At 40.7% G+C, this 20,117-nt stretch overlaps 1 long non-coding RNA gene across 2 annotated transcripts in view; it reads right to left on the bottom strand.

Moving 5' to 3' along the window:
• Positions 1–20,117, bottom strand: part of LOC120307454 — a 72,481-nt gene that overhangs the window by 22,669 nt on the left and 29,695 nt on the right. The window lies entirely within an intron of this gene.

The raw sequence follows: 20,117 nt of genomic DNA, 5'->3' as shown, positions 1-20,117 counted from the left end.
GATTTTCTTTCTAGGGTGAGAAAGGTAAAAATATTTTCCCAGGACCCTTTTAGACCATAGTCCTGTGTGGATGGAGCTATACTTGCAAGATGGGAACAGAAGGCCTTGGAGACTGAATGAGAATTTGTTTACCCGGGGAGAGTTTGTACAAAAATGTAAAGAGTATTTAAAGGAGTTCTTTGCTTTAAATATGAATAAGGGTACATCAATGCCCATGGTCTGGGACGCCAGTAAGGCGTATATGAGGGGAATTTTAATTCATTTAAATAAAGTTTCCAGGGATAAAAGGATACAAAGACGTAGAGAAATAGAAGATGAGATTAAAATAAAAGAAGAAGCGCTTGCTCTTAACCCAACTGATAATAACTTAAAGGTTTCTATAAAGATGCTTAGGGAACAATTTAATATGTTGATGGCAGATCAGGTGGCTACCAATTTGCGTTATATGAGACATAATACTTTTTGTAATGCGAATAAGCCTGGGAGGTGGTTGGCTTATCAGTTACGAAAGAAACAGAAGGCTAGGATTATAGAGAAAGTAAAATATAAATGTACTGAGGTTTTTCAGCAAAATTTGATTAAAAAAAGTTTTTTAGATTTTTACACAAAACTATACTCAAGTGATGATATAAAGGGAATGGATATATATAAATATTTACAATCAGTACATTTTCCTAAACTTTCTGAGGAACAGCAAAATGGGATGAATTGTTTAATTACTGTGGAGGAAATTGGTTTAGCTATCAAGCAGTTAAAGGTGGGAAAGTCTCCAGGAACAGATGGATTGACGTTGACGTATTATAAAAATTTATATGAAGAAATGTTGGGGCCATTAAAGGAGCTTTTTAATAGTATCTTGCTGGGAGCACAAATTCCTCCTTCTTGGAAAAGAGCGTTTATATCATTGATTCCGAAGGAGGATCAAGATCTTACAGAACCTAAGAATTATAGGCCGATATCATTATTAAATGTAGATTACAAGATTTTTACAAAAGTTTTGGCAAATAGATTAATGCAGATTATGAAGGATTTGATTCACAGTGATCAATCAGGATTCATAACAGGGCGATACATGAAATATAATGTTAGACAAATTATTAACTTAATTGAGTATTTGGATAAGAACAACCAGATTCCTGTGGCTTTTATATTTTTGGATGCTGAAAAAGCCTTTGATCAATTAGATTGGCAATTCTTATTCTCACTGGTAGAGAAAATGAATTTTGGGGATAATTTTTTACATGCACTTAAAGCAACAATCTGCTCAAATTGTTGTTAATGGGGCATTGACTGAGATTTTAATATTGAAAAAAAGACAAGACAAGGATGCCCATTATCTCCATTGTTATTTGTTTTAACATTGGAGATTTTGTTGATCCAGATTTGACAATCAACGGTAATCAAGGGCATAAAGATAAGAAAAAATGAGTATAAATTACGGGCTTTTGCGGATGATTTGGTTTTGATTTTGGAACAACCGATTAGAGTGGTTGATTGTCTATTAGAACTTATAACACAGTATGGAAAAGTTTCTGGTTTTAAAGTCAATAACCATAAGACTAAGATATTATCTAAGAATATGTTAGCCAATGACAAGGAAAGTTTGGTTAAAGCCACAGGTTTTCAGATGGTGAAAAAGGTTAAATATCTGGGAGTATATTTAACTGCCTCAAATGGAAAATTGTATAAAAATAATTATGAATTACTATGGGCAAAAGTGCAAAAGGATTTAAATGACTGGAAAAAACTGCAATTGTCACTGTTGGGGAGAATTTCAGCTGTAAAAATGAATGTTCTACCAAAGTTTCTTTTCTTGTTTCAGATGATACCTATTTTTAAAAAAGATGTAAATTTGGAGGAATGGCAGAAGGGTATCAATAAATTCATTTGGGCTGGGAAAAAAACAAGGGTTAAGTTTAAGATTTTGCAAGATGCCCGAGAAAGAGGAAGATTTAAAGCATCTAACTTGAAATTATACTATGATGCAGCCGCCTTAACTTGGATAAGTGATTGGCTTAATTTAACAAATAAGGATATTCTTGTTCTTGAAGGGTGGGATTTAATGTATGATTGGCATGCATATTTAATTTTTAATAAGAAAGTGGACCGGGCTTTCAAATCACATATTTTGAGGAGTGCCTTACTTCGAGTTTGGAAAAAGTATTATTATAGGTTAAACTATAAAATACCTATCTGGGGGATTCCTAGCCATGCAATTGAGGGAATTTCTAAGGGGATGAATTTTGATAAAATTTCATATAAAGAATTATTAATTTGGTCAGGTTCGGATTGGCATTTAAAATCTCTAGATGTATAAAGGCAAGAAAATATTCTACAGTCATGGTTCCAATATTTACAAATAGTGGACAGGTGGACTGTAGATAAGAAAGAAGGAATAACACTAGAAGATGGAAATCTGGTTATTCAGATTAAAGATCAGAGTCAGGCCCATATAAAAAGAATTTACAATGCTTTAATAGAATTAGACTCTGAAACAGAATTGGTTAAAGACTGTATGATTAAATGGGCTCAGAATATCCAGGATCCGATTCCATTGGACCTATGGGAGACAATTTGGATTAGAAATGTTAAATTTACACAAGCTCAAAATTTGAGGGAAAATTTTTATAAAATGTTTTACAGATGGCATTTAGATCCTAAAAAAATATCTTGTATGTATCCAAATTTACAACCCAAATGTTGGAGATGTGGTAGTATGGATGCGACATATTTTCATGTTTGGTGGAATTGTAAAAAGGTAAAGGCTTTTTGGATTATGATTTGGTGGAACATTCAAAAGATTTTTAAAAGGAAGATAAAGTTCACTCCTCAATTATTCCTATTGGGTATCTTTGTGGATTTAAATGACAAAGAAACTACTTTAATGTTGAATTTATTAACTGCAGCAAGGTTATTAGTAGGCTCGTATTGGAAGAAGGACTCGTTGCCTACTTTAGAAGAATGGATATTTAAAGTTTTTAACTTTGCAGAAATGGCAAAAATTTCTGCTTATTTGAAGGATCATACACAAGAAAGATATATTATTGTATGGAGAAGATGGATAGATTATATTCAGAAAAAATATGGGATTATAAAGTTTCATTTATTTTATGAGTAAATTTTATAGTAACTGTCGTAGAGATTTGTTTATATGACTTAATTTAAGGGGAGTTAAAGGTTAAGTATGATTTTTTTCTTTTTTCTTTCTTTTTTTCTTTTTTTTATTATTGTTAACTTTCTTATTAATAACCCTGTACTCTGCTCTGGGAAGCAAGGGGGGAGGGTTGAGGGTGGGTGGGTGGGTGGGTGAGTGGGTGGGTAATGATAATATAGTCATGGTAAATACTTGGGCATTTCCCCTATGCTGCGTTCATGTGTGTGAGAGGGATGAGAGGGGAGGAAGGAGTAGGAAGGAAGTAGGATGGTTAGAGGAGAAGGGGAGGGGAAGAGAGTAGGAGGGGAGGAGAGAAAGAGGAGGGAAGTAGGGAAGGTTTAGAGAGGGTGGACGCGGCCTGGGGGGAATGGGCAGGCAGTTCCAATGGTTAGGAATTGTATTTTGTATGAATAAATGGAAAATAAAAACTTTTTAATAAAAAAAAGAGAGAGAGAGAGAAAGAATTTATAGACTTAGCAACAAAAGAAATGGAATTTTTCTTCAAATAAAATAATAAAGATACAACATTACAAAATGTATGGAATACAGCCAAAGCATATTTTCAAGGCGTAGCGATAGCATACATGGCGGAAAAAAAATAAAGAAAAAGGACAACAATGTCAGTTGTTAAGAGAAGAATTTAAAAAATTAGAACTTGAACTACAAATAAACCCACAAAAGAAAATATTGAAAAGACAAATGGAAATAATAAAACATAAATTAAATTTAATAGAATCAGAAAAATTGGCACAACAAATTAAAAGGGGAAAGCAAAACTTTTTTGAAAATGCAAACAAAACAGGAAGATGGTTAGCTTATAAATTTAAAAAACAGAAAGAGAAAAAAATGATAAACAATTTAGTAGATGAAAAAGGCTGTTTACAATTTAAAAATGAAGCAATAAAAAAGATAATTAAAGAATACTATGAGAAACTGTATGACAAGGAAGAAACTCCATGGGAGAAAATTGTTGTGTCCTGAGCCTGCAAAAGCAGGCTTGGGACGTTGCTATGGTCCCGGGCTGTTGCAAGCTGCCCGGGACCAGACTAAGCAGCGCCAGCCTGCGCACATGCGCAAGGCGCGAAAGCGCGCCATTTCTCATTGTAACCTTTTTGCCTTGGAATCCTTATATTAGAGAGAGGTTTGCAAGCCTCTGAGTTGTTGTTGGAATGAGCAGAAGAAGAATAAAGAACTGTTGGCTACAGAATGCGTGCTGTTCTTTCACCATTAAGTCGAGGACTTAACACTGGCGACGAAGGTGGGATTGCTTGCAAGCTTAAAGAAGAAAAGCTGTAAGACTTACCCAAGGAGTCCTTGAGGAAGGGAAGACGGCGTTAAATTCAGCGTCTGGCCTGCCAGTACAGCGTCGTTGGAGATAAGCTCGGCTGATAGACTCCTTCCTAGACATAGAAGCAAGGATGGCAAAGATAGGTCGTCTGTCCGAATTCGACATTGCTCACCCAGAGAGATGGGAGTCCTATGTTGCTAGAGTAGAAAATTACTTTAGGGTGAATCAAGTTAGAGAAGATGGCTGTCATGGTTCCGACTAATGAAACACTTCAAAGAACTTCCAGGCATGATTATCCTAAAGCCTTTTATTGTCACAAAATGTCGGCACAGGCACAACAGAGGTTTTTTGCCAGAATCTGAATTCCTCTTGCTGGCATCTAACTTTTCTTGCTAAACCCCTCCCTTATCTTGCAGTCACAAGTCACATCTTCCAATTAGTCCAGAGGGCAGAGATTCACTTCCGTTCCTTTTTTCTGGCTTCTGAATTAACTCTAAAAATACCAAACAGTTCTGCATATTGTCAAAAGCAAGAATATACAATATTTGCAGCGTTGACAATGGCTTGAAGGCAGCAGCCCTGTTGTGTGTCTGTGGTCAGGATGCGTTTTAAATTGCAGAAAATTTGGCGGCCCCTGCTCCCCTAGAGTCTGTAACGTACACAGACTTAAAGAAGCTATTAAAAGAACATTTCCAGCCCAAGATGTCTGTCATTGCGTGGAGACACACATTTGAACAGAGGGACCAGAGGGCAGGTGAATCAGCCAAGGAATTCATTGCAGCTTTGAGAAGAGCAGCCAAATCCTGCGAATTTAAAGATTTGGAAGAGAGGCTGAGAGACTGTTTTGTATGCGGTTTAAGGAACAGAGACTTACAACAGAGACTCTTTGCAAAAGAAGTTATTTCATTCCAAGATGCTTTGAGAGAGGTAATGGCTGAAGAGGCAGCAGGTGGGGCGGTCAAGAACATGCGGCCCATCAGGAACAACCCAGAAGCAGTCTCTGTGCACCATGAGGAAGTCCAAGAAGGCTCAGAGGAAGATCCTGAAGAAGAGGTGGATTGTCTTTACCAGTCCATGGAAAGAAAACAGAAGGAAAGCAAAGAAAAAGCTCCAGCTGCGTCCAAATGCTTCGGGTGTGGAGGTCGCCATAAGAGAGCCGACTGCAGTTTCCGTTCCGCCATCTGCAGAGCATGTGGCAGGCAAGGCCACATAGCATCCATCTGTCTGGGTTGCCAGAAGGTACAACCTGGAGAAGAATTGCGTCTGAAAGGTACCAGGGTCCCCAGCCAAAATAGGGTGGGTTTCTGCGCGTTGCGCAGAAGTATTTGCAGAACAAGCACACGCAAACCACTTAAAAAGAAGCTTTCATTTAAGGTGAAGTTGCAAGGAGTCCCTTTGGTCATGGAGCTGGACACTGGGTCCGCTCTTTCAATCATTTCCATTCATACATTTAGGAAGATTTGCAACAGCAGTGGGTTCCAGGCCAAACTTAGGCCATCCAACATAGTCTTAACAGACTTTCAAAATTCCAAGGTGTGTGTAAAGGGGGAGGCCTCCCTTACAGTGCAGCACAAGGATTTTGAAGGTCCATTGGATGTGTTGGTTGTTGGGGGTGAGCGAACGAGTCTTATAGGACTCGATTGGTTTGAGGCCTTGGGAATCCAGGTTACTGGGCTGCAATATTTGCAAACGCTGGGCCTACCAGAAGTCTGCGAGGAGTTTTCAGATGTGTTTAGCCCACAGCTTGGGTCCTACAAGGGGCCTCCAGTTTCATTGAGGCTTGACCCTACCATCACACCCATTAGGGTTAAAGCTAGGAGAGTACCTTTTGCACTAAAAGGTAAAATTGATGCTGAGCTGGATAAATTGATCCAGCAAGGTATTTTAGAGCCTGTAGATTCAAGTCCATGGGAAACCCCCATAGTCACGCCTCTCAAGGCTAATGGGGACATACGCATATGTGCAGACTACAAATGCACACTAAACAAGGCACTGCAATAGCACGCATACCCTGTACCAGTAGTCAGCCATATTTTGGCCTCCCTCAAAGGGGGCGAGTTTTTGCAAAGCTTGATCTGGCACAGGCATATCAACAGTTACCTGTTGATGAAGCAGCTGCTGAAGCACAGACCATTGTAATGCATAGGGGTGCATTCAAGGTCAAGAGACTGCAATTTGGGGTAAATGTAGCCCCTGGCATATTCCAAAGTGTCATGGAGAGTACACTTATGGGTATCCCTGGAGTTTGCCCCTATTTTGATGATGTCCTTATTGCTGGAGAATCTACTCAGAATTTAGCAGAGAGATTAAGGGCTGTTTTGCTTCATTTCCGAAGAGCAGGCCTAAAACTAAAAAAAGACAAGTGTAAGATAGGAGTCACTTCTACAGATTTCTTGGGATTCAGAATAGATGCCCAAGGTATTCACCCTGCTGAATCCAAATTGAAGGCTATACAATTTGGCTCCTAGCCCTAAGTCTAAAAGTGAACTTCAGGCTTTCCTAGGTCTCTTGAATTTTTACAACACTTTCCTATCTCACAAAGCTGCTGTAGCAGAACCACTACATAGGCTTTTAGACAAGCAGGCAGTTTGGCAGTGGACCAAAGTCCACGAAAAGAGCTTCAATGAAGTCAAGACCTTGCTAACATCCAATGATTATTGCACATTTCAATGAAAAATTACCTGTCTGCATCACCTGTGATGCATCCCCTTATGGGGTGGGAGCTGTACTTAGCCACTTGAGGGCTGATGGAACTCAGGTTCCTGTAGCATATTACTCCAGGACTCTATCTTCTGCTGAGCGTAATTACGCTCAAATAGACAGGGAAGCATTGGCCATAGTAGCGGGAATTAAAAAATTCCATGATTTTTATATGGCTGACACTTCACGGTCTACAAAGACCATAAGCCTCTGCTGGGGTTGTTTACAACTAACAAACAAACCCCTCATATTATTTCCCCTAGAATGCTGAGGTGGTCTATTTTTTTGTCAGCATATGATTATTCATTAATTCACAAACCTGGTAAGGAAATGAGCCACACTGATGGCCTAAGAAGACTACCTCTGAAGCTGGTGGAAGCAGACCCTGCTCCTGCCATCAATATTCTCTCCATTCAGGAGTTGCCTGAATCTCCCCTCAATGCCAGGGATGTGGCTGCAGAAACAGTCACAGATCTCACACTTACACGTGTGCTTTCATGGGTTTTGTCTGGATGGCCTGACAGAAGTCCAGGTACTGAGTTCCAAATCTTCTGGCTCAAGAAGCATGAGTTATCCACCTTTAAGGGTTGCCTGTTGTGGGGCAGCAGGGTAGTTATTCCTGCCTCATTGAGACCGAGAATCTTGGTCTCTCTCCATGAGAGTCATCCTGGCATTGTCATGATGAAAGCGCTTGCGCACAGCCATCTGTGGTGGCCTGGGCTAGACAAGGCTATAGAGGCCCAGGTGCACGGGTGTCACTGGTGCCAGCACTCACGGACAGAAATGCCTCAGGCCCCTGTGCATAGGTGGGAGGAAACACAATCACCTTGGTCCAGAGTGCATATAGATTATGCTGGGCCCTTTCAGGGGCAATTCTTCTTGGTCCTTGTTGATAGCCATTCAAAGTGGCTAGAGGTTGTTCTTGTTTCCTCCACTACTACTGCCAGGACCATCCAGGTGTTGAGAGGAATTTTGGCAGCACATGGCCTTCCCGATGTTCTGGTTTCAGATAACAGTCCTCAATTCACTTCTTCTGAGTTCCAGGCTTTCCTTCAGGCCAACATGATCCGTCATGCGACTTTGGCCCCTTTCCACCCTTCCACCAACAGTATGGCTGAACGAATGGTGCGCATCACCAAGGATGCCCTCAAGAAACTGACGGTGACTGGCATCACAGGTTAGCAGACTTTCTTCTTGCACACCGCACCACACCTTGTACATCCACTGGGAAGAGCCCAGCCGAACTCCGCTGGGGTCGCAGACTAATCACTAAGCTTGACAGATTGCACCCTGATAGGGTGGCGCTTCTGGTTTCACAGACATGGGCACCAAGGTGTTTGCAAGTGGGCGCTCAGGTTTGGACCTGGAACTATGGGCCCAGTCATCTTTGGATTCCAGCTGTGGTCTGCAAGATCACTGGTCCTTTGTCCTATAAGGTGTCCTTGGATGACGGCCGCGTTCTCCGGCGGCACATAGATCAGCTGCATACGAGACTGACTCTTCCTCTTCCGCTCCTGTGTTTTTTCTCGGGGGGGGGGAGGGTTATAGTGTGCAGAGGGAAGGTTGCTGTCAGCAGTCAAGGGCAGATGAAGAGGCAGAGAAGGCCCCTCCCAAAGTTCCACAAGTGTGCCCCACAGGAATTCATGGGGACAAGGAACAATGCACACACCGTTACTTACTCCAGCCAGGGAGTCACACAGGGGGTACCCACACTATTCACAAACACACTACAGCACTCCAGACAGGGATAATAACTGGGGATATCCAAACAATTCAAAGTCTACAAGAGAACTGGCATCCACCCAAGGAAACTGGCCCAATTCTGCAATTGCTCCCAGAAGGAAATCAATGGAAAAGGGGGTAGTCAGAGAGGCGAATCCTGATTCTGGTACCTCTGGCACAGAATGGGGGGCAATAGGGTATTGGGGCACCGCAGCTATCCTGGATAACCCTTCTATTGGGCTTGGGAGTGAGGGACTGTGTTCCCAAGATAGGTCCATTGTGGACCTGGAGAATACCACAAGTCCACGAAATACTGGATGGGACTCAGAGGGTCCAGGCAGCCTACACTCAGACAGATCAACCGGGTATGGAGAGGAGCAAAGTCCTGGTCTGCCAAGCCCGGTGGGCGAGCAAGCAGACCAGGCAACAGAACCGAGGTCACGGGGAACACCAGGGCAGCAAAGAGGGGGCAACTCAACCCCAGTAATTGCACAGGGAAGCCAAGGGTGTTCCCAAGGTCTGAGGAGGTCACAACGGGTTAAACACCCACCCAAACACCTTAAGGAGTTTGTGACATTGCTGTCAAGTCAAGGAAAAAACAAAGCAGCTATACTATAACTGAATGGTATAGTTGGAATTGTGAGTGTCAGGCACCATAATTCCAAAACAATATATCCATTCTTTTACCCATGTTAATATAGATGCTTGATAATATAGAACCCACTTCGGTAGGCCAAATCCTCCATTTTCCTTGGCATCTTGTAACAATTTCCACTTAATTCTAGCTTTTTTTTCCTTGCCAAATAAATTTCAAAATTAGTGAGTTCAAATCTTCAAAAAAAATTCTCCAATTTTATAGGTATTGTTTGAAATAAAAATAAGATTTTTGATAGTAAATTCATTTTCACTGTGGCAATTCTTCCTAATATTGACAGTTGCAAGTTTTTCCATTTTTCCAAATCCAATTTTATTTGAGTCAATAATTTTGTGTAATTATCTTTTTTTATCGTTGAACATCTTGCCGTTAACTGTATCCCCAGATATTCAATCTTTTTAACTATCTGCAATTCTGTCTTTTTTTTTTTTTGAAAATTTTATTGGTTTTCCAGTATTACATTTATATCAACGAAAAGCAATGTGGCAACTGAGTTACCATAATTCAATTACATACAAATATCATTAGTACAAATCCCAAACTATTACAGTAAATATTTCCTCTCTTTTCCCTTAATATGTACTGTCTCATATTTAAATTAATACACTTCTTATTCTATAAATCAAATAAAAAATAACTTTCTTACATTTAACAATAGTTTCTAGTTTATATATATCTTAGTCGTTTTAATGTTCAATCTTTGAGACAATCAATATCCTAGTGAATTTTCCCAATTTTAATTTTCCATTAATAATTAAAATTAATGTTTAATATTTATCATTTCCAAGTTTTAAATCTTTCCAATTCCCTTTATCACAATTCCTCACAAAATCTGGTATTCAGGATACACGTCTTATTAATTTAAATTCTCACCATCTATATCAACAAATTAATAATACAATAAAATATTCTTATTTTCTAATAGTTTCCAAATATCTCAAATCTAGAACCAAAATTTCTTTTATTTCAACACTTAATATTATCTCTCTCTTCCTCTTTGTATCTACTATCTCATATTTAAAACTAATAATTTTTATTACAGTCATCAATAGGTTTTTAGCTTATATATATCTTAATCACCTTTACATAACCTTTATGAGCAAATCAATATTCAAATTTAACTATTAATATTTATACTTCTAAATTTTCAGTGACCAAAGTTTCCTTTATCTCCATTCATAATAATATCTTGTATTCAAAATACACTTCTTATCTATTTGGGTATATTCTGTTTTAATTCTCATAAATAAGTCAAAACCCCATTCTTCTTCAGTCTTATTCTAGCTTTCTTTCTTTGCCAAATCATCTTTCATGTCCATGCTTTGGAATCATCAAACAAATCTCCTTGTATTGTTATATGTATTATTTGCCGTTGAAAAGACCATCCAGTTGCCATTTTTTTGAAAGGGCTAGCAAGTCTAGCAGGTCTAGCAGTTCTCTTTATTTTTCCATCTCGACTTAGTTGTCCTGAAGTGTTTATCTTCTCTTCCATCTGTTCTTCTTCTTGATCTTCAGGTTCCTTCTGATTTACCGTATATTCCGGCGTATAAGGCGACTGGGCGTATAAGACGACCCCCAACTTTTGAGAAGATTTTCAGGGTTTAGAAAGTCGTCTTATACGCCGGAAAATACGGTACAATATTGAATTTCTGTTTATAGATGAGCACAATAGGAGCTCCATTCCTTTGCTGCTAGAAAGCAAGTGTTGCCCACCACTGCTTCCCTAATGCTTCCTGAACTCAGCTGGTATTTTTCCCCCCATATATTTTATTGATTTTTTAAAACATAAATCACTTAATAATTGGTAAACAGTGTGTTTGCTGGGTTTACATTTGTAAAGAAAAATCATTAACAATTGGTTTCTATAATCTATAATCCACATAGTACATTTAGTTGATTTCCCCTTTCCCCCAAAATGCCTTCTTTGCAAACCTTGAAATAATACAGTTCTTATTATTTTGATAAAATATATTTAATCTTTAAATATTCCATTTAATGTGCCTAGTCATCTAATCCTTTAGGTCTTATTCAAAACATTTTTTTCTTTTTTATACATTATAATTTCCCTAAATTCAGACACATTTAATTATCTAAAACATTTCCTTCATCTAGGCCATTTCAGCAGTATTATATTACTTATATCAAGAAATAAAATAAAAGGGGGGGGAAGCATACAGTATTATTTAAGGAATTCATCTCTCTTAGAATGATATATGTATTCAGAATCTTTTCTGTTTCTTTAACCATATTCAAACAAATGTTTCTTTTTAAAATATTCTCTCTGGTAGATCCCATCATCTATTTTCTTAATTTTCACTTTGATCTTTTTCCTTTGACCAGTATCTTTCTTAATCAATGTGATTTGCTGAATCAAAAAGTTTTTCCATATATTCATGACTGCTGCTATAGGTATAAGAAGTAAATCAAATGTTTCTCTTTTTTTGTAGATGTAATGTCCTTAATTTATATAGCTTACTGTTTTCTACTATTTAATTGCTTTTCCTGAAAAAGAATAAAGTGATGGGCAATATAGAAAAATGTGTGCTTTGTCCTGTTAGTGCTTATTTCTGTAAAAAAAATAGGGCTGGCCACTAGGGGGCAGATTGGTTTTAAATTCAGAGAACAGCTACCCATATATTCCGGCGTATAAGACGACCCCCGACTTTTGAGAAGATTTTCAGGGTTTAGAAAGTCGTCTTATACGCAGGAAAATACGGTATATAGAAAGTCTTTTCCTTTTCCCATGTTGTCAGTTTCTTTTCTGGATTTTCCATTATCTGTGTTTGTTGGGCAGTTAAATCTTCTTTCATAATATTTAATTGTTCCACTTTTTCTGTTTCATTCTGTATAGTTGACTTTTTAGTTGTAGTCAAATTTTGAGTTTGTATATCCGGGCTGCTTTCTATAGGCTCTTATTTGCTCACCAGCTGTAAGGAGAGTTTGATAAATTGCTTTGTGTAGGTGCTTTTTCAGTTGCCTCTTCCATTTGTTTCTGTTCTTTTCTCTCCTCTTGTTGATGCAAATGCCTTCATCTAGAAATGAAATGACACTTCATCTTTATGAATCTACGTGCACTTCTCTGGATAGTTTATGTTTTCTTGCATAGCTTGAATTCATTCGGAATATTTCATCTATCTCCATTTGCATCTCTGCTCTGTCTGCTTTCAGGGCCTCTACCAAAAGCTCAATAATCACAACTGCTATATTTTCTTCTCTATCTTCGGGGATATTTTGAAATCTTACGTAGTGTTCCGCTTTTTCCATTTCTAAGATCGCCACTGCTTTTGATTTGCTTGTTCCAGTTTCTCATTTTCTTGCCATAATATTTCCATTCTTTTATCAATATCTTCTGTTTTATTTTCCACTTTCTGAATTCCTTGTTCATTTTTAAGCATCATTTGATGGTGAACTTTAAATTGTGATTTTATATCCAAGATTTCTTTGCTTAATTTATCAAATTTACTTTTTGTCTCTTCATGATTTTTTTGCATTGATTCCTGAATCAATTTTAATGTGGATTGCATCTCATTTTATGCAGTGCTTATTTTTTCACGCTGCAGCATTGTTTTGATAGATCCCTGAATTATTGAACTAGGTGTTCCCACAGAGGGTGCAGAGGAGGTCTTTTTCATGTCTAGTAAGGTTTGATGTACTCATTCTTCCAGCCAACTATCTTAGGCTAAAATCCAAACTGTAAAAGGAGCCTACTTCTTTAGGCCATATCCAATATCTCAGGGAGAGAAAGCAGAATAAATCAAGCAACAAGAAAAAAGAAAAAAAGAAAACCAACTGTCTTAGGTTAAAATCCATCCAGGAAAAAAAAACAGGCCAACTTCTTTAGGCCAAATCCAGCTTCTCCAGTTGGGCCTCATATGTAAAACATTTGCTGTCTTCAAATAATTTCTATTTTAGTTATATCCAGAGTCAACAAATCTAGTTATGAAGAGTCTTTTCACTTAAAAATTCACACAAAGCCACTTTGTTTAGAACAGGTGTTGTCTAAAGGTCACATACTTTGAATTTTTTTAATTGTTTAATATTACTATAATATATTCTTTCACCACTAGATGTCCTCGTATGCTGTTTAATCAATGTCAGGTCTTAAAAAGTTGTTACAAAGTTTTCCTTTTAATGTTCTTTACACATTATTTACTCTTAGAATTATAGCCCAAAAAGATTTTTCCACCTCTTGTAGATTAAATAGTCTTTCTTTGAATCAATATGAGTTCAGTTTTAAGAGATCTTTTGCATTCCTTAAAAAGCCTTCCCACTTGTAGTTGCTCGCCACCTTTAACTTTCTCCTCTAGTCTTTCTGGGATCTTTACTTTTTTTTTTAGCTCTTCCCCATCTGGGAGTCAATGTTCATAATTGTAATTCCAAAACGGAAAGGACAAAAGAACTGGCTCACCCAGTTTCAGCACACTGTTGACAGTCAGCTGTTTGATGGAGCGCTGCGGCTCCTCACTTTTCTTCCTGCTGGTGACAACTTGGGCTGCCTGGGCAAACCCAGCAGCCTTTCCTCTGTCCTTTCAGAGGGTTTCTTCAGTCTGTCTGGACCAATTGCTGTCTGGTCCGGATTCCTGAAACATCTCTCCTTCTTTGTTGCCCCTCCAGGGCAACTTTCCGACCCCTTAAGGTCACCGGGCAGAAAGAAATCATTGCACGCTAAACAGGAAGTCCCCTGACAAGACCAGCTAATTGCCATTCCTATGCAAGGGCAGCAACCCTTATCAGATGGTTGCACAATATTAAAGGGAGCACAATAAAGGGGATACTATATGGACAATGTATTTCACAATAATTCACTTTACTTTCATCTTAAGGACGGCAGGAAAGCACACTCATTGCCCTATGGGGATGATCCTATAATCCAGGGTGGCCTGCAGGCCAGATGCATCATGTGCAGGCTACGCCCACCCCAAATCCGCAAAGGCAAAATAAGTGACGTGATCGAGTTTGACACCTGTGATATAATCTTTGTCTAAAATAGCAGCCTTTTTACTTCATAGCTACATTTACCAATTTTATGAATTTTTAAGCCTAGGCAGATAAAAGTTTGTTATTATTTCTTCACCTCCTATTTGCATTAATTTGATACTGACATAATCTTAATTAGGTTTTTTTTGTTTTAATATTGAGCATCAGATCTTTCATCATCTTCAACAGTCAATTCATTAGATGCTGTTTACTTCTAGTCATGAAAGTAGTGTCATTAGCTTATCTGAAAGTATTGATATTTCTCCCAACCATTTTAATTCCAATTTCTATTTCTCTTACTCTGGTATTTCTCAGTATATATTTTGCAAATGTGTTAAATAAATGATGGTAGGCATGATACTTTCTTAATTTCAAACCACTTAATTCTTCCATATTCCATTTCAATCATTGCTTCCCCATCAACATAAAAATTCTTCAAGCAGAGGAGGTGATTCAGTGCATCCATACTTCTAAATGGTATGCATAATTGTTTGTATTCTGTGTTGTCAACACTACCTTTATAATTTAAAAAGCAAAAAAAAATGACTGTTTTGAATTCTTTTGCCTTTGCAATTATCCATTGGTTATTTTGGGGAGTCTCTGCTTTTTCTGAATCCTCTTTGTACAACTGGAAGCCTTATTCTGTGTCTTACTGGAGTCTAATTTGCAAGATATTGAGCATTGTCTTATTAGCATATGGGATAAGTGCAATTGTTCAATACTTAGAGCATTCTACAGTAGAGCCTTTTAAAGTATTGGAAAATAACTAGATCTTTTCCAGTCCTCTCTTGACTGCTGTGTTTTCTGTATTGATTTATAACTCCCCTTTACTTTATAAAATTTATAAAGTAGAATTTTAACTGCATCATCTTGGAAAAGGTTACAGTTTTGTTGGTATTCATCAACTTATAGCTTTGTTGTTATTAATATTTTCTAAAGCCCATTTCACTTCATTTTCCAGAATGTTTGGCTGAGTCAGTAATCAAATTTTGTACTTTCATTCATTTGGACATCTTTTTTGTAGAGTTCTTCCCAATCTCTTGTTTGCATCTTTTTCAGAATATCTTTGCTATCCTTATTGTTATCAGGTCCATTTTTATATAACAGTTTTCTTGATTTCTGTAATTGTATTAAATACATTTCTAATGGTGATTAATACATCAGACTAGAAACCAGGATACCATGAGTTCTAGTCCCGCCTTGGGCATAAAGCTAGCTGAGTGACCAGTCACTCTCTCAAGCCAGCCTTAAGAAGGAAGCAGTGGCAAACCACTTTTGAAAAACCTTGTAAGAAAACTTATCCATGCAGTCTCTGAGATTTGAACATAACTGAATGAGAGAAAGAAAAATCATATAATTAATATGACATGTTTGATGTGTTGACAAAATGTTGAAAGTTGTTACAAAACCACTTCTTCAGCATACATAGACTAGGATCAAAATAACACTGATTTGCCTTGCCTTGGACCCGAATTGGGATCATTCTATCATTGGGGGATATTTTCCAGCTCTGACTTTAGTCCCCTATAGAACATAACTACTGTGAATAAGAAGAATCAACTGTCATCTTTGTAGCATCGAAAGTTCTTTTTGCCTTGAAACACATTACTAACTGTAACAGCATCAGTACAACAGAATTGGAAGAGACCTGGAGGTCTTCTATTCCAAGCTCCTGTTCAAGTAGGAGACCCTGTACCATTCCCTTTGGCTGGCCAGTCACGGTCGGCCCAAACCAAAGTCTAATCATGCAGCAAAGTCTGCAGGGCTGTCCCTCAGTGCAGTTTGCCAGTCCTGTTCAGCGGATACTGTCTGTCTATCCGGAGGAAGCTCTCCTATGGTCTTTTCCCATCTCCTTGAGTAAGAGTTCTGTTGGAGTGTTGTCAACAAGCTCCTCTGTTGGGCCGCTGTCACACGGCCCTTGCATGCAGCCCTCTTGAGAGGCCCGAGCCAGCAACTGGTTTGCTAGCCTCCGACACAGCTGGTCAATGTGCCAGCGAATGACTCACCCATCTTCCAGGACCACCTCATAAGAGAGTGGTCCCGACACCTTAACAATCACGGCTGCCACCCACAAAGCCCCTTGCTCGTAATTCTGGGTCCAAACCCAGTCACTCACTTGGAAATTCCGAAGTGTCTTTGGCTGAGCAGAGTCCGAGGCAACCCAGTCGGGGTGAAGCCTGTCCAGCTTGGTGATCAAACATCGGCCCCACCTGAGTTCGGCAGGGCTTCTGCCCATGGCTGTACAGGGAGTTGTGCGTTGGCAGAGTAGAAAATCTGCCAGTCTGTGGTGCCAATCCCTTGTGACAATCCGTTTTAGTGATTCCTTGGCTGTGCAGACCATGCGTTCCACTTGGCCATTCGAGGCCAGGTGAAAAGGAGCTGACATGGCATGCTGTATTAGATTTGCCCTGAGGAAAGACTGGAATTCAGAAGCAGTAAACTGAGCCCCATTGTCTGAGACTAACACGTCTGGAAGTCCATATGTTGCAAAGATTCTGCACAGTTCCTGGATGGTCCTGGCAGTAGTCATAGTAGGGACTGGTGCGACCTCTAACCATTTAGAATGGCTATCTACCACTATTAGAAACAGTTGTCCCTGAAAGGCAAAATTGATCTGGATTCTTGACCATGGTGTGTGTGTGTCTTCTCATCGGTGGACAGGGGCTTGCGGCATCTCCGGTCTGGATTGCTGGCACATGTAGCAACCATGTACTTGGGCCTCAATGGCTTTATCTAGCCCTGGCCACCAAAGGTAGCTCCTGGTAAGTGCTTTCATCTGAACTATTCCCGGATGACCCTCGTGCAGAGACTCTAGGACACTGGGCCTTAAAGAGCTCAGGACTATGATCCTACTTCCCCAAAGGATGCACCCTTTATGAGCTGAAAGCTCATCTTTTCTCATGAAGAAACTCTGATTTGTCCAGCCATCCTGTGTGTTTAGCACACGATCCAGCATTTTGTCAGCTGCTGTCCCAGCGTGAAGAGGAGATTCCAGCAAATCCTGGATAGCCAGGATGCATGCAGCTGGAGCTGGCTCCACATGTGGCAGAGGCAACCTGCTCAGGCCGTCTGCATGGCCCATTTCCTTGCCCAGTTTGTGAATCATCCTGTAGCTGTAGGCTGACAGGAAGATATACCACCTCAGCATTCGAGGAGACAGAATGTGAGGTGTATGTTTGTTTGTGGTGAGCAACCCTAGGAATGGCTTATGGTCTGTGAAGACCGTGAACTGGCGGCCATACAAGTAGTCATGGAACGTTTTAACTCCGGCCAGAATGGCCAGAGCCTCCTTGTCAATTTGCGCGTAGTTGTGCTCTGTGGACAATAGGGTCCTGGAGTGATACGCAATAGGCTTCTGCCTCCCATCAGCCATTAAGTGGCTTAACACAGCCCCAACCCCATATGGGGATGCATCGCATGCAATGCAGACAGGCAGCTGCTCACTGAAATGAGTGAGAACTGAGTTCGACGACAGCAGTGATTTGACTGCTTGGAAGCTACTTTCATGGACACTGGTCCACTGCCACTGAGCTTGTCTATCCAAGAGCCAGTGTAACAGCTCTGCCACTGAGGCCTTGTTTGGGAGGAAGGCATGGTAAAAATTCAAAAGGCCTAGGAAAGCCTGAAGCTCTCCCTTTGACTTCGGCCTTGGGGCCTGCTGGATTGCTTTTAATTTGAATTCCGCCGGATGAATGCCTTCAGCATCGATGCAGAAACCAAGGAACTCGGTTGACTCCACCCTAATCTTGCACTTTTCTTTTTTTAAGTCCCGTGTCACGGAACCGCTGAAGGAAGGCCTTAAGCTGTTCAGTCAGAATCTCAACCGATTCCCCAGCAATGAGGACATCATCAAAGTAGGGCAAACCCCTGGAATTCCCTTGAGCATGCGCTCCATCACTCCCTGGAACAGCCCTGGGGCTACACTCACCCTGAACTGTAGGTGCTTAACCTTAAAACCCCCCTATGGGTGACAATGGTCTGGGCTACTGCCGGGGCCTTGTCCAAGGGCAGTTGTTGATAGGCCTGTGCCAAATATAATTTGGCAGCCTCCTTGCAATGACACCAAAATATGGCTGACAACTGGCACAGGGTACACGTGCTGTTGAAATGCCCTGTTGAGGGTGCACTTATAATTAGCACATATTCGCACTTCCCCGTTGATCTTTAATGGTGTTAATATGGGAGTCTCCCATAACCCACTGTCTATGGGCTGCAATACCCCTTGTTCCACTAGTTTATCCAGCTCTGCATTGATTTTGGGTTTTAACACAAAAGGCACTCTACGGGGCTTGATCCATATTGGAGTTACCATAGAATCAAGCTTGAGGGCAATCGGAGGACCTTTGTACTCCCCTAGACTAGAACTGAAAACATCCGCGAACTCTTGGCAGACTGCAGACAGATCTGCCGCTTGTGTTTGGTGAATGCCGGTTACTTGAATGCTCAATGCATCAAACCAATCAAGCCCTATGAGGCTTGTGCATTGGCCTTATTTATTTATTTACAGTATTTATATGCCGCCCAATCCCAAAGGACTCAGGGCGGCGTACAAAGTTAAAAACAATAATAAAACAGTAAAATAAAGCAGTCATACCACAGTCATACCGCGAGTCCGATCATATCCCGGCCCCCCCGGGGACATCAGCCCCAGGCCTGCCGGAACAGGAGGGTTTTAACAGCCTTCTTAAAGGCCGGCAGGGTGGGAGTTGTTCGAACCTCGGGGGGAAGTTGATTCCACCAGGTCGGAGCCACCACAGAAAAGGCCCTTCCCCGAGGGCCCGCCAGCCGACACTGTCTGGCCGACGGGACCCGAAGGAGGCCCACTCTATGGGACCTCACCGGTCTCTGGGAACTATGTGGCAGAATGCGGTCCTATAAGTAACCTGGCCCTATGCCATGAAGGGCTTTAAAGGTAATAACCAACACCTTGAATTGCGTCCGGAGACCCACAGGAAGCCAGTGCAGCTCGGGGAGGATAGGTGACACGTGGGCGTACCTCGGCGCGCCCACAATCGCTCTCGCGGCTGCGTTCTGAACCAACTGCAGCCTCCGAACGCTCTTCAAGGGTAGCCCCATGTAGAGCGCGTTACAGTAATCCAGTCTTGAGGTGACAAGGGCATGAGTGACTGTGAGTAAAGCTCCCGGTCCAAATAAGGCCGCAACTGGTGCACTAGGCGAACCTGTGCAAAGGTCCCCCTGGCCACAGCCGATAGATGTTGTTCCAGATTTAGCTGTGAGTCCAGGAGGACACCCAAGTTGTGTGCCTGCACTGAGGGAGGTAAATTTGCCCCCCCCAGGACTAAAGATGGACCATCCAGTTGACCTTTGGGAGGCAAGACCCAGAGCCACTCGGTCTTGTCAGGGTTGAGTCTAAGCCTGTTCACCCCCATCCAGACCCTCACATCTTCCAGGCACCGGCACATCACGTCGACTGCTTCACTGAAAGGACACGGGGTGGAGATATATAATTGGGTATCATCCGCGTATTGATGATACCTCACCCCGTGTTGCCGAATGATCTCACCCAGTGGTTTCATGTAGATGTTAAAAAGGAGGGGGGACAGGACCGAGCCCTGAGGCACCCCATAATCGAGGCGCCTAGGGGTCGATCTCTGTCCGCC

This window comes from Crotalus tigris, unplaced genomic scaffold (genome assembly GCF_016545835.1).
Source record: "Crotalus tigris isolate CLP2741 ecotype Arizona unplaced genomic scaffold, ASM1654583v1 scf7180000017782.1332974, whole genome shotgun sequence".
In the NCBI taxonomy this organism is placed as follows: domain Eukaryota; kingdom Metazoa; phylum Chordata; class Lepidosauria; order Squamata; family Viperidae; genus Crotalus; species Crotalus tigris.
The sequence above is the reverse complement of the archived record's forward strand: the minus strand, read 5'-3'. Positions and strand labels throughout refer to the sequence as shown.